We start from the raw sequence: 15,401 nt of genomic DNA on the forward strand, positions 1-15,401 counted from the left end.
ATCCGATTATGTTATGACATGGGCATGAGTTTACGTCTAGGGATGCTTTTAAATATGTTTTGAGACATTTTAAGGAGTTTGGTAAGCTTCGGATCAAAATAATGAGTTTTGGAATTATTCGGGATTTAGTCGCTGCACAAAACGTTAATTAAAGAATTAATTGAAACGCCTAGATTTATTCTTAATAAAACTATAGAAAATTATATTTAAGCTCAAATAATTATTAGAAGTTTAAGTTTTAAATTTGGAAATTTAATGATGAGGTTTGGTTTAATTCGAGATTTAAAACATATTAATATGTTATATTTTAGGATTAATTTAAAAGTCATTGATTTAAGCCAAATAAAAATATGGTAAAATTCATGTGGGCTTAAATATTTATTTAAGACATGTTAGAGTCAATGGAATTAAGAAAATGCCAAAAACGTGAAATTAGAGGTCCAGGGGTTAAATGGTAATTTCTGGGTTTCTTGAGGCAAAATGGTCATTTTGCACCTGGGGTGAGATGTTGGTTCTGGCAGCGTCCTGAGCACAAATTCATGATATCTTAAATGTTCACGCATCATGATTAACGCTTTTTAAGATTTTATAAAAATATACGCTGCATGCTTGAATTTAAAGGAAATTGCATATATACATGAATTTTATAAGTGAAGAAAATGATAATGTTTTGAATGACGTGAATTAGTTGTGGCTATCGAAGTATATGTAAATGGTTAAGACGTATACGTAAATGCTGATGATGAGGCCTAGGCACAGTGGATGGGTGATCCTGTCACTGATGTCAGCCGTCGGGTACCGCGGTTCTATGTATGATGGATCCATCGTAAATGATGTATGATAGTCACCTTTAATGAACTGAATTCACCAATGATAAATAATGAAAGATGAACGATGAATGAAAAACGAAAAATGAACGATGAACGATGAATGATGAACGATGAACGATGAATGATGAACGATGAGCGAAAAATGATAAACGATGAATGATGAATGGTGATTAACGATGAGCTGTTTTGACACGTCCTGATTTTACACGACACGTTTATGTTACGTTTTTAAAGTTCATGAAAGGTATGTTGAGTATGGTATTTTTCACTGTTGTGTGCTATGTATATGTCTTTGTTATTAACGGTACAGGTGTGTTGAGTCTTTAGACTCACTAGGCGTGTGTGATGCAGGTGAGCTAAATGATGAGAGGACTGGAGGTGCCGAACTCTGAGTAAGCAGACCTAGTGCTGTGACACGACCCCAGGACCGCATGTTTTCCGTGCATTTATGATTTTATGATATTGAGTGGAGATGAACATTTTCCTACGTTGATGATTTTAAGATTTTTATACGTTTGTGTTTAAATATGATTTTGGACGAGTTGAGTTATTTTAAACCGCGCTATTTTTATATTCAAATATTTAAGATCATTTTTAAATGTTATATTTTCTGTACAGCGCATGCATACGAAACGTTTAAATGTTATTTAGAAAATGGTAGCTTTTATTAAAAAAATAAATAAATATTTCCGCATTTTTTAAAAAATGAGCGAGACGTTACATATAATGGCCCGAAAATTCGTGTTTGAAAATTTGCGGAAAAATTTAAAATTTTCTTTTTAAAATAATCAAAATGCCTCATTCACGAAATAAACTGATAAATCAAGTTTAATGTCCAAAATAGCAGCGGAAGAAATTTTTCTCACAAAATACAAGTTAAAGTAATCCAACAACTGATAAAAATGTTTGAGCATAAAAATGGCAAATGCTGTAAATGAGGTCCTCGGGTTCCACTACTGCCGACCCAAGCTAGCTCACTGGTTCCCGCCTTCGGTCCCGACCTCGTCAGTACCTACAACAATCAAGTGAGTCTAAAGACTCAGCATGCATATAACGTAAATAACAAGTAATAATATAATAAGATTGCATGCAAGTGAAAATATCATGTCATGAGGCATAATGTGAAAATAACTTATCATGAGCAATTATAATACGTGCATAACTGAACTGAAAATCACAGTGAAAATGTTTGCTCCTTGGAGCCCTGTAACAAAATAGCATGTCATAAGTCTTCTGTTGAGATTATGGTCTACGGAAGTGGCCCCTGAACTGAACTGAACTGAACTCCGGGTGAAGTAATGAACGTCTGATCAGACTAACGCCATAGTATACGGGTTGGAACTGAACTGAACTGACCGGTAACTGACGACCGGATGATACAATGATCCCATGATAGTGAAATGGCCACAAGCAATATCGCATAAATCTCAAAAATGAATATTTTATATTTTTATGCACGTAATATATTTAAATGGCATAATGAAATATCCTGTATTATTTTACCACATGGATTGGATCGTTCCCAGGCTCGCTGCGACCTAAATTTATCATGAAAAATATGCAAATGGTTTCTTGACAAAACTTTGTAATTGAAACCTAACACTACAACAAAAACTTCAATCAACAACACTCATACGACAACGGTTTTTATTAAAACCGTTGTCTTTTTTTTTTTAACAACGGTTTTAATAAAAACCGTTGTCGTAGCCTAAAAAACCCCGCTTATAGACAACGATTTTTAAAAAACCGTTGTCTTTTATGTGTCTACGACAACGGTTTTTAAAAACCGTTGTCTTTGATGTGTCTACGACAACGGTTTTTTAAAAACCGTTGTCTATGAGCGTTTTTTTTTTTGGTACAACAACGGTTTTAAAAAACTGTTGTCTTAGAGCTTTTTTTTTTTTTTGCTACAACAACGGTTTTAACAACCGTTGTCTATGAGCGATTTATTTTAGACTACAACAACGGTTTTTAAAAACCGTTGTCTTTTGGATGATTTTTTTTGGGCTACAACAACGTTTTTTCAAAAACCGTTGTCTTTCGGATGGTTTTTTAACTACGACAACGCTTTTTTAAAACGTTGTCGTTTCTTAGTGTTTTATTTGGTTAAAGAAAACGGATTTTTGAAAAAAATTGTTTGGTAAAACTATAGCGACGGTTTTATAAATACCGTCGCGAAATTTAAATTTCGCGACGGTTTTAGATGCCCGTCGGCAAATTCAGCGACAGTTCCCCCTAGTTCGTCGCTAAATTTAGCGACTGTTTGTACTGGACCGTCGCCGATTTACTTTAGCCACGGCTTATCAATTAACCGTCGCTAATAGCAACGGGTTTATCTATACCGTCGCACAAATGTCTATAAATATTCCGCGTTATAGTTCATTTATTTCACACCTCTAAGTCATTTCCTTAGTTTAACTTCTCAAATTTTTTATTCTTCCACGTTTTCTCTGCGATTTTTCTTAAACTTAAATTTGAAGTTAAAGATTATAAATATATTAATTTAGTAATATTGTTAGTTTATTTTGTTAGGTTTATCGAATTATAACCGTAAATTTTTTTTTATTTTACGAAAACAAATAGCGACGGAATTCATAAAATCACCGTGGCTAAATAGCGACGGTCATCATAATACAAACCGTCGCTAATGGGCGACGGACATATAAAACCGTCGCTAATAGCGACAGAATAGTTTATGCAAACCGCCGCCAAGTTTTTGTTTCACAACGGATTTTCAATGCTACTACAACGGTGTTTCACCGTCGTCTTTAGACGTCTATGACAACGGTTTTTCACCGTTGTGTTTGAGCGCACCCTTTTAACCACAGTGCCTTTAACAACGGTTTTACAAGACCTACGACAACAGTTTTTCACCGTCGTCTTTGATGTCTACGACAACGGTTTTTCACCGTTGTCGTTGTCCTGACTTTTAACAACACTGCTTACAACATCAGTTTTTCACCCTAAAAGACAACGGATTTTATCCGTTGTCATTTAGCGTTTTTCTTGTAGTGTAAAACGAGACAATTACGCCTAACGACTTCGTATTTAATCATGACTCTGTGCCAACCCAAACCAACACCAAACCCTCATTTAGTCATGATTAAAATACACTTAAAATGATGAAATAATGATCCTAAAATAGTAAGGGCCGAAATTTTGGTGAATCGAGGCCAAAACATGAAACGCTCTTTCGAGAGTCAATTTGGCACATTGCACCGTAAATTCTCGTACGACCTCAAAACTGATCCGAATCACGAACGGCCAAAAACATGACCTTCTTAACTCGATGAGGCACCGTCCAGTCAAATGCCATAGGATAGAAGCCAACCAAGAACTCGAACGAGACTCTGAACCAACGCACCACTTGCTGTCCACAAAAATACAGCAGCCGTTCCTTCGCTTCCTCGTGTCGTTTTCGAGACTACCGGCCATTGGGGATTGAACCACCAACAATAAACTCTTCCCAACATCCTACAGAATGATTTGAACCATTTCTAAGGGCCCTAGGCCAGCCACAATTCGAACCACACCATGAAACCGACCGAAAAGTCCCACCCGAGAGCACCCTTGCATGCGTGTGGTGTTTTGCTTCGCTTGCTGTCTTGTATCGTTCCAGTCGCCATTTGATTGACCATGGCACGATCTAGACATCAAGAGGTAGGGTGTGAACCGTGGCTAAGGGCCAGAGGCCAACCAAGATCCACATCACTACACAAGATCGAACTACACTTGCTGTAAAGAAAATGAAGGGCCGAAAGGGGGGCTGTTCTTGTTTGTTTCATTCAAAACCGATTCCACCATGGACCAAGCCTCAAAAATGTGACTTGGTCACGTCTTAGATATCACAAGGAGAGGTTCTAACCATGGCTATATTCCTTAGGGCAGCCAAGATCAGATCCATTTCCCTTTGACATTAACATGAGAAAATCGATCACAAAAAGGGGCATGCTTGGGGAGTTGCTGTCATTTCTGATTTCCAGCATGTATGGGGCTTGAACTAATGGACCAACATGATCATAACATGTCCTAGTACATGTCTAGATGCAGCTTGGGGAGCTTGGACATGCGCCATCCACCCGAAACACCAAAAACAAGTGAACCGTGAGGAGCACAAGGAAGGGCCGAAAATCTGCATCTTTTATTTTTGAAAAGTTCTTGATATATTTCGGTTATGCCATGGAAATGATGATCATATAATGTTTAAAAATGTTAATATGACTTGATTAAAGAGCAAGGAAAAATATAAACATGCTTGGTTTCGTTTGAAAGGAAAACGAACGATTCGACGACGCGGCGCGGAGGAGACGGAGTGCTTCGCTGCCTTGTTTTCTTTCTCGGTTTTCTCTCCTATTTATTGCTATGAGGCTCACGATTTTTACTGTGAATCCTCTCTGAATTTCGGTGATGAGGGATGGGGAATGATGGTTAGAGAGTGAGGGGAAGGGGTTGCAATATAAAAAGGATGGCAAGACCAAGTCTACCTCTCTTTTGAATTTGAAATGGTTGATATCAAAAATGATTTTTTGGAGGGATAGATGGGGTGCAAATGACCGATTCTACATGGCTAGATATAGGTTGATTATTAATTAAATGGTGATCAAAATGAAAGGATTATCCTACTAATAAATAACAAGGAAAATGTCAAAGGTGGTGAGTTGTCAAGGAATTGTTATCTCGCCAAGGGGGGTGGCCGAAATTACTCTAATAAATGGAGGGAAAATATTGTTTAGTTAGTGTATTTTTAAACCTTTAGAGCCTTACCTATCCTTTAAATAATTTAGTGAATTAACACATTAATTATGGAACCTAACTGAACTTATTTCCTACTCACCTCAAGTTACTTAAATAATTCATTAAATCTCCTTTTAACTTAAATTAACTTATTATCTAGCTAAAATAAACTCTGGGAATGAATTTCTAAATCTTAAATTTTATCTCAAAACTACAACTCCAGTCCGGCCTCACTGAAATAACTGAAAAGATAAGAATTAAACTGCTGCATAAAACAATTAACTTTAAAGAAAATCATTTAAATACTCATGCAATAAAATCATTTTTATTTAAAATACTAGAATTATGCATGGCTTATACGTAGTTTAATTACGGGTTCTACATTACAGTTGGTATCAGAGCAAGGTTCCTGTATAGAGTTGTGCCACCGCCAGTTTCTGCAGCTCAGTCTTCAAGCCTCAAGTCTGTAAGCTTTTATGATTTAAATGTTTTAAATGATTTACTCATATCATCTACATGTTAACATGATTTACACTTTATGATGATCTACGGTATATGTTTAACTGCTTTTATGATTCAAGGATTTATTGTTTTAAAAATTAGATTTAATTGCATGTTGGTTACATTTGGAATTGGACGTGTCTAAGAATTCGAATATTGGGCTTTAGGAGAAGTTGATAATGATTTGATTATATTGATTTTAGGTTAGAAGTACTGATGTTATACTCTTTGGGGTAATAAGTTAATCTTTAAAATTAAGAATTATTTTGGGACTTGTAGAATTTCTAAGAAATTAATAATGGTTCGTGGTTGCTAGTTGAATTAAATTTTGAGGATTCTATGTAAAGATTAATGATTCAAAAACTACGACAATCTTTGGAAGTATAAAAACGTAGAATTTATTTAGGATGCATGCTCTACCCAGTGGGACCTAAGGATTGAATTTCATGTATTGAAAATTTTAAGGACCTAACTGTATTAACCAATAATTTGATGACCTAAGTACAACAATAAAATTCTAAGGGACTATTTCAAATTTACCAAACTTTGGGATTAAATTTTTAGTTTTGAGAATTTTAAGGTTTAACGAAGCCAAGTCGAAAATTTTACGGGGAAAAAATGCAAATTTCGAGGAGTTATAGGGCCAAAATTGTAAAATTCGAGAATTTTAAGGATCAAATTGCAAATTTTGCGGATTAAATTCGAAATTTTGAGGAACATTTGGGTAAAATCAGTAATTTTAAAGGTTGTGAGAATTGATCTTTGGTCTAATAATCTTAAGATTATTGAACGTTATGTTACGAGAACCCTATAAAATGGGATTAGGAACGCCAAGAACTTATGGGTAATTGTTGGATTCTCGATATTAAGGACGAATTCGGATAATATTCGAGGAAAGTAAGAACTAATTTTACAATTTTTAAGAAATTTGAGGATTTGTTTAGCAGTAAGTGAGAATTGAATAGTTTAAATGATAAGACTTTTCGGTGATTTGAGCTTGAAGAGATAGTTAGAACTTGGTTATATCTGGGTTATAATGTAATAAGGAATGACAATCAAGAGCATTGTAGGATGATTCAATATTGAGCTTGAAAATCTAAATGTTAATGGAATCAGACAGTGGGAAAAATTAAGAATTTAGAGTGATAACAATTTAAGGTAAAGTGATCATTTAGTCAAGTTACAAGATTAGACATTAAGTCAACTTATTTTTGAGGACTTAAGGTTTGATGTAGCATATGTTTTAATCATGATCTTAAGAGTTAAAACGATAACTTTGTTGGAATTTTATTTTTTTTTCTAGAAAGTTAGTGTATGATTGATGGTTAGGTTACTCGATAGCCGCATGTAAGAATTATGGTAGACACTTTGTCTTTAGAAATTCTTGGTAAGTCATTAAGAAACTTGGGAATAAGTGAATATGTGTTGGAATTATATTATCTAATATTACTTGGGTTGAGTAAGCTCGAATTTCAAGTTTATGAGATAAGTGTTTATACGAAATTTTTGGGTAAAATAAAAACAAAAAATAATTTGTGGTGTTCAGCATAGGTCACCAATGAACGAATGTTAAGATTTTTACCGAGTAAGAAATCTAAAATCGTGATATGGGGATTCTAGAACTCTAGGGGCTATAAGCGAAGTTTATTTATTAGAGTTAGTCTAAGGCTACCATGAGATAACTTATTAAGTTTTACACGCTAGAATTAATTAAGCATTAAAAAATGCGATATTCGTTCCAATGAGGAAAGTTCAAGGGTCTTAGGCCTCAAATATATTGTAATTGAGAAATAAACAGTTTAAGCATGTAATTGATATTAGAATGGTTTTATTATTAAGGTAGAAGATCGATATTGTCTATCTTAGGTTTTATGGATTAAGGTTACTCAAATTTAAGATTTGCAACAATTTTATATTTGGGGTATACTTGTAAACAGTAAGTTACCTAAGTTTGGTGCCGTAAGATAAAGATTCAATTCAAGGATCTTAGACTAATATTATTATGGGGTTGAGATAATGTTTAACTTTTAAGTGTATTACCGAGGATAGAAGTCGATCAGTAATTTTGGTGCTAAGGTTTCTTAGGTCGAACTGCATAAATACAAATGTAATAAGTCAATGAACATTACGGGTATAGTATGATAATAGTAAAATTTGGACTGCCATTTCTAATATTGGGAAGTTTGAGAAAAATTGAAATTCGAGGTTATAGAAAAATGGAACTACGTCACTATGGGTCGTATAAGTTGAGTTTTGCAAACGAAGATTTAGAAGGTAGAGTTTATCGGGACCAAGGAGACGTAAGGACATTTTAAGATTTATTATTTTATCAGAGTAGCGACGCGGAAGCGTGGACTATTGGGATACTAGAACTAAGTCTAAACTTTTTGATTATCAAGGATAAGCGAATTTCGGGGACGAAATTCAATTTAAGGGGGAGAGATTCCGAAAATTTGAAGGGTCACGTAAACCACATGCATGCAAGTTATTAAATTTCTTTAGTATTTTATTAATTTGTTTTGAAATATTAAATGCATGTTTATTTCATAAATTGTGTGTTTAATTTTTTTATGCATTAATTCATGCATGATAGAATTTATGAATTAAAGATTTTTAAGTTTCATTTCGCGCTCAAACGAGGATCAGAGACAGGGAAATTTTCAAGAAATTTTTTTTATTACAGGATTAATTTTTATTAATTAATATAAGATGTTTTAAAGGTACTTTTCAATAATTGAGATTTATTTGGTACTTTATACACAATATTTTTAATTTTTACGGTACACAATTTTATCGGATCGGTGGACTTTTTGGGGGTTCGGCTAATATTTTCAAAAGCTTTCCAACACGAAATATTTTTCGAGAGTATGGTTGGATTTAATGAGCCTAAGCTTATTGGACTTAAAACCCTTTTTATTTTTAATTAAGGCCCATTAGTGCATTTTAATAGCTGTATATCCTCTCGGTTTTCACTTTTCTTGCAAGGAGAAATTCATCCGGCGTCTCCTCTTCTCGTTCTTGTTCATCAAATCATCCAGGAACGCCCCGTACCCTTAGTTCTGCATCATTTACGTCATATATATACTGTTATGTGTGTTGTTTATGGAGGTTTCCTCAGGCATGTGCAGATCCGAGTTCCATGTTTTTGTTTGTTTCGGTCCATGCATGTATCACTCTTTTGCATTTCACGTTTAATTTCCTGGTGCAAGGGGTTGCTGATGAGAGCCATGAGGGGCCATAAGCGTCGAGAAGGAAGGGATAGTAGGCTGGAATCGAAGCTTGCTCATGGTAAGAGGGCTGATCGGGGAGATGTGAAGAGGGCCCACGTTTTTTGAGGGTTTAGTGCTTCCAGCCGGGCGTGGCTCGATCCCAACCAAGGAACCGAATCTCTAGGGTCCGTGATGGGTCAGGGAGAGTGCTAGAAGTGGCTGGTCGTGACCCTTGAACGGTTCGGAGAGGTTTGGAACAAGGTTGATCTCGGTGATTGTTAGGGAGGGTAGTGGAGCCGTGCTGCACGTCCACTAGTTTGGGGGCTTGGGGCGTGGTTGAGTCTGTCTAATGGGAGGTCCACGAGCTGGTTTTGGTCATAGGATGGTTTAGTCTAAGGCTGGTCCAATCCAAAGTCAAGTTAGGAAGAGGATGTCCGAGCCTTGTTGCGTCATGGTTGGAGGCTAGTGCGTTGGAGAATTCCAGCAGCTTTTGGGTTTGTTTTAAGGGTCATGAGAGGCCGAGAATTGCTGGTTTTAAAGCTGGACATGGGTTGGGAGGAGGTGGACCGAATGATTCAAGGGTGGGAGCCATGTGTGAGTTATGGATTGTACAAAAATAAGGGGAGGCCGAGACTTTATTTTAGTACAGTAGGTATTGGCCGAAGGATTATGGTTTAAGGACATCATTTAAGTAGTAAATGATTTAGAATGAGTTGTTTAAGTTATGGTTTGAGTTAGGAAAAATTTGGTTAAGCTTCGGTTCGATTAAGGTTAAAAAAATGGGACCCTGGTCCAAGTTCTAAAACAATCCGATTAAGTTATGAAATGGGCTTGAGTTTACGTCTATGGATGATTTTAAATATGTTTTGAGACATTTTAAGGAGTTTGGTAAGCTTCGGATCAAAATAATGAGTTTTGGAATTATTCGGGATTTAGTCGCTGCACGAAACGTTAATTAAAGAATTAATTGAAACGTCTAGATTTAAGCTTAATAAAACTATAGAAAATTATATTTAAGCTCAAATAATTATTAGAAGTCTAAGTTTTAAATTTAGAAATTTAATGCTAAGGTTTGGTTTAATTCGGGATTTAAAACATATTAATATGTTATATTTTAGGATTAATTTAAAAGTCATTGATTTAAGCCAAATAAAAATATGGTAAAATTCATGTGGGCTTAAATAATTATTGGGACATGTTAGAGTCAATGGAATTAAGAAAATGCCAAAAACGTGAAATTAGATGTCCAGGGTTTAAATGGTAATTTTTGGGTTTCTTGGGGCAAAATGGTCATTTTGCACCTGGGTGATGTTGAATCTGGCAGCACCCTGAGCATAAATTCATGATATTTTAAATGTTCACGCATCATGATTCACGATTTTTAAGATTTTATAAAAATATACGATGCATGCTTGAATTTAAAGGAAATTGCATATATACATGAATTTTATAAGTGATGAAAATGATAATGTTTTGAATGACGGGAACTAGTTGTGGCTATCGAAGTATATGTAAATGGTTAAGACGTATATGTAAATGCTGATGATGAGGCCTAGGCACAGTGGATGGGTGATCCTGTCACTGATGTCCGACAGCCGCCGGATACCGCGGTTCTATGTATGATGGATCCATCGTAAATGATGTACGATAGTCACCTTTAATGAACTGAATTCACCAATGATAAATGATGAAAGATGAATGATGAACGATGAATGATAAAAGATAAATGAATGATGAATGATGAGCGATGAACGATGAACGATGAACGATAAATGATAAACGATGAATGATGAATGATGATTAACGATGAGATGTTTTGACACGTCATGATTTTACACGACACGTTTATGTTACGTTTTTAAAGTTCATGAAAGGTATGTTGAGTATGGTATTTTTCACGGTTGTGTGCTATGTATATGTATTTGTTATTAACGGTACAGGTGTGTTGAGTCTTTAGACTCACTAGGTGTGTGTGATATAGGTGAACTTAATGATGAGAGGACTGGAGGTGCCGAACTCTGAGTAAGCAGACCTAGTGCGGTGACATGTCCCGAGTACCGCTTGTTTTCCGTGCATTTATGATTTTATGATATTGAGTGGAGATGAACATTTTCCTACGTTGATGATTTTAATATTTTTATATGTTTGTGTTTACATATGATTTTGGACGAGTTGAGTTATTTTAAACCGCGCTATTTTTATATTCAAATATTTAAGATCATTTTAAATGTTATATTTTCTGTACAGCGCATGCATACGAAACGTTTAAATGTTATTTAGAAAATGGTAGCTTTTATTAAAAAAAAAAAAAATATTTCCACATTTTTAAAAAAATGAGCGAGACGTTACACCTTGTAATTGTTATAAGCCCAAATAGAATGGCATGCTTGGAAGGTGAAGGGTTGGATGCAACTTTTGAGTTAATGGCATGTCATGAACATGTAACTTTTTTCTTTTGCTTTTTACACAACCAAGACAACTCATCCTCCCTTCATTCCAATAATAGTTTGCCGAAATTTTGAGCAAATATTCTCTCAATTTTCTTCTTTAATTGTTGAGGAAAGAAAATACTTCTCAAAAGAAAAAATCCTCTTATTTTCTAGTGCAAAATAAGAGAGGTTCTAGCTTGCAAGTGGTGAGCTTAATATTTGAGCAAGGAGTGCTCAAAGGGAAGCTTGTAGATTGTCTTAACATTCAAGAGCTAAGGTGTTTACACCTTATTTGGAGCCATAACATCAATCTTTGAGATTGATAGGTAATTTCTAAAACACCCTATGTATGACATTTTGTGTTTTATTGTATTTGCTACACACTAGTACATGAGGTGCTCGATTTTTGCCTTGAAAAACAAATTTTGAAACTTCCGTTGCGCATTCGGGCACTTTAATTGATCCCCTTTAAAGTGGTATCATGAGCTAAGGATACTATTTTGTGTAGCATATACATGATATTATATTGAGATCGATTTTTAACTGCATGAGATGATTTTTTGAAACAAAAGCGAGGCTGGTTTTTGGGGTTTTTGGGGCAGCAAGTTGCTGCCCATTTCGGGCAGTTCGGGCTACCCGTGGGGCTGCCCATTTCGGGCAGCAAGGGCAGCCCCGAACAGCCCCCTTAAAAAAAATTTTGCTTGTTGGCCAGAATCTGGCAACGGAGCTCCGGATCCGGCGATGACGACTAGAGTTTCTAAAAGTGTTTTGGAATATCAAAGTGTCATAGGTCTTGAAGTTGTTGGGCCATTAGATGGCTAACACAATTTGTGAATTTAAATGGGCCAAAATGTTTTTTGGTGAAAAATGATTTTTTTGGGCCCTTAAATTTAAATCCACAAAAGTTGTGCATATTATCTCATAAAATAAATAATTGAAGTTGGACTTTAATTATTTATAGTAAATTGTGATTTACAAGAAATTCGGTTATAAATAAATTAATTAGAAAGTACACAAAGGAGTTTGTATACTTTGTTAATTTAGTTTATAATCGTGGCGGTTAGTGATTTGATCAAGATATATAATATTAGATTAATTAATTATTGTGATAATTAATTGATGGTGTATGATATGTGATATTATGCATGAAGGATGATCAAAAGCCCAAGCCCAATTTTCTAGGTGTATGCTAGGATATTTTGTGTTGAATGATTGTAATAATTATCAATTTATAAAGTGGGCTTGGTTTATGGCCTGATCCCACCCCATGAGATGTATCCCTATTTGCCATGGATATTTATTTGTAAATATTAGTATATTGGAAGATCAAGATTGGAAGATGATGGCCTTGATGATTATGAAGATCGAAGACATGTAAATATTGGAAGCTTATGTAATAGTTGCATTTGCATCTCATGCATTTCCCTAGGATTGGACCTAGGCCCGTGCTTAGATCACACGGACCATTAGTTTTGGGGCGATTGATCATCCTTGTTTAGTTAGTGTTTATAATATATGCATGATATATTATAAATAATGAGTATGTGCGTTATTATTATGATAATAACAAAGTTGCATGAATCCGGCAAACATACGATCAAATATGACGAGTTTTTAAATAAAATCAATGATGAGACCTTTCAAAATCAAAAACCCTCATTTTGAATAAGATTCAAAATTAATATTAAGCCCGAAAAGGAGAATTATAAAGTTGTTTATAATTTCCATGTCTTACATCGACAATGAGTGCATGATGAATGCTACCCGTGTTAGGGGCTCGGCTCATATTATTGGGAGGCCCTAGACACCGGAAAGCTGTGACATCCATTGACATGGTGATGTGAACTACATGGAACTCCCATGATTTCGGCTCATATTATTGAGGTAACTCACGACTACAGTCCATTAAGGTCCAACATCGATGGGTAAGGCTTGACACGTAAAGATGAACGACGTCATATTATTGGGTCCTAATCAAACGTGAGACAAAGTTTACGTAGAGGGTTGCATGAAGATGCAATTGGAAACTACCTTTTAGGAATTGTGATTGGCTGATATTATTCGGGTTCATAATTCGCTAATTGGACCTTGCGTATCTACTGACGAAAGGAGTTTCCCGTTTTCACTAGAGGGTAGTGAAAGATGTCAAAACAGTGGGAGTAAACATTTATAAAGTAAAAGTCCATACTTTATATCTTACCAAATATTTTAAAATACTCATTAACATTTATCTGTTTTACTTTTCAGTACAATTTTTGACAATGTCTTCGATTCGCAATCCGTTATCTGCAATACTCGACAAACACGTATTAACTGGACCTAATTACCTCAACTGGCTAAGAAACTTAAAAATTGTCTTGAATTCGGAAAGGATAGTATATACACTGACTGAGTCGCCCCCTGTTGAGGCTTCAACTGACTGCACTCCTGAGGAATTGCATACTTACAAGGAATGGTGTGACCATGACTTGAAAGCCATGTGTTATATACAGGCTTCTATGAATGATGAGCTGCAGAGGCGTTTTGAGGATGCAAAGAGTGCTGCTGACATTCATTTGCATCTCAAGGAGCTCTTTGGTGAGCAGACTCGACCTCTTAGGCATGCTACCGTCAAGGAGCTGATCACTTTGTGCATGCGAGATGGGGCCTCGGTCCATGAGCATGGCCTGAAGATGATTGGGCTCGTGGACAAGCTCGTTGGCATGGATCTGATGTTGCCTTCGGAGTTGACCACTGGCGTGTTGCTCTTATCGCTGCCCAGCTCATTTGATCCTTCTGTGGTGAACTTCAACATGAACAAGCTAGAGCCGACCCTTGAGGAGTTGGTGAACATGCTTGTGACATTTGAGTCCACCATCAAGAAAGAGAAGTCGGTTCTTTATGTGGGTTCTTCATCTGGTACGAAGACTGGTCCACATGGGAAGGGAAAGAACCGTTCTTTCCAACGTCCCAAGAATGTGCCCTTGAAGAGGAAATCTCCGAGTCCCGCTGTGGCAGCCATACCAATGAAGGCTGACAAGACTGTTGACATCTGTCATCACTGCAAGAAGCCTGGACATTGGAGGCGTAACTGCAGGGAATATCTTGCCCAGAAGAGTTCTGGAAACGGTATGTTCTATATTAAAGTAAACATTTCAATTAACTCACATCTTTGTAATGATTTGCAGGTGATGGGAAGAAGTAGGAGACTTAGGGAAGGTGAGACCTTCTTGAGGATGGGCAATGGAGCAAGAGTTGCTGCCAAGGCCGTAGGAGATGTTTACTTGCATTTGAACAATGATTTTAAGTTAATTTTAAGAGATGTTTTGTTTGTACCAGATTTTGTGAAAAACATTATTTCCATTTCTATGCTTGATAAAGATGGATTTTCTTGTTTATTTAGCAAAGGTGTTTGCAAAATTTAGAAGAATGAATGTTTAATTGGTACTGGAGAACTTGAAAACGATTTCTACCCCTTAAAATTGAAAGATATTGAAATGTCTGCTTATTCGTTTTCTTAGAAAGTGCTAGAATTTTTTTTCCTCTCCTTAATCTCCATAATTAAAAATATACATATATATAAATACTGTAAAATATCTTGTCACCATTTTAAAAATAAACATCCAACTGCCATTTAAAAATCCAAAGAAAAACGTTTTAAAGCATAAAATCGTCAAACATTTTACCAACCTAAAAATATTATTTGAAAAGTATAGCAC

This window comes from Primulina eburnea, chromosome 8, assembly GCF_022965805.1.
Source record: "Primulina eburnea isolate SZY01 chromosome 8, ASM2296580v1, whole genome shotgun sequence".
Classification (NCBI taxonomy): Eukaryota; Viridiplantae; Streptophyta; class Magnoliopsida; order Lamiales; family Gesneriaceae; genus Primulina; species Primulina eburnea.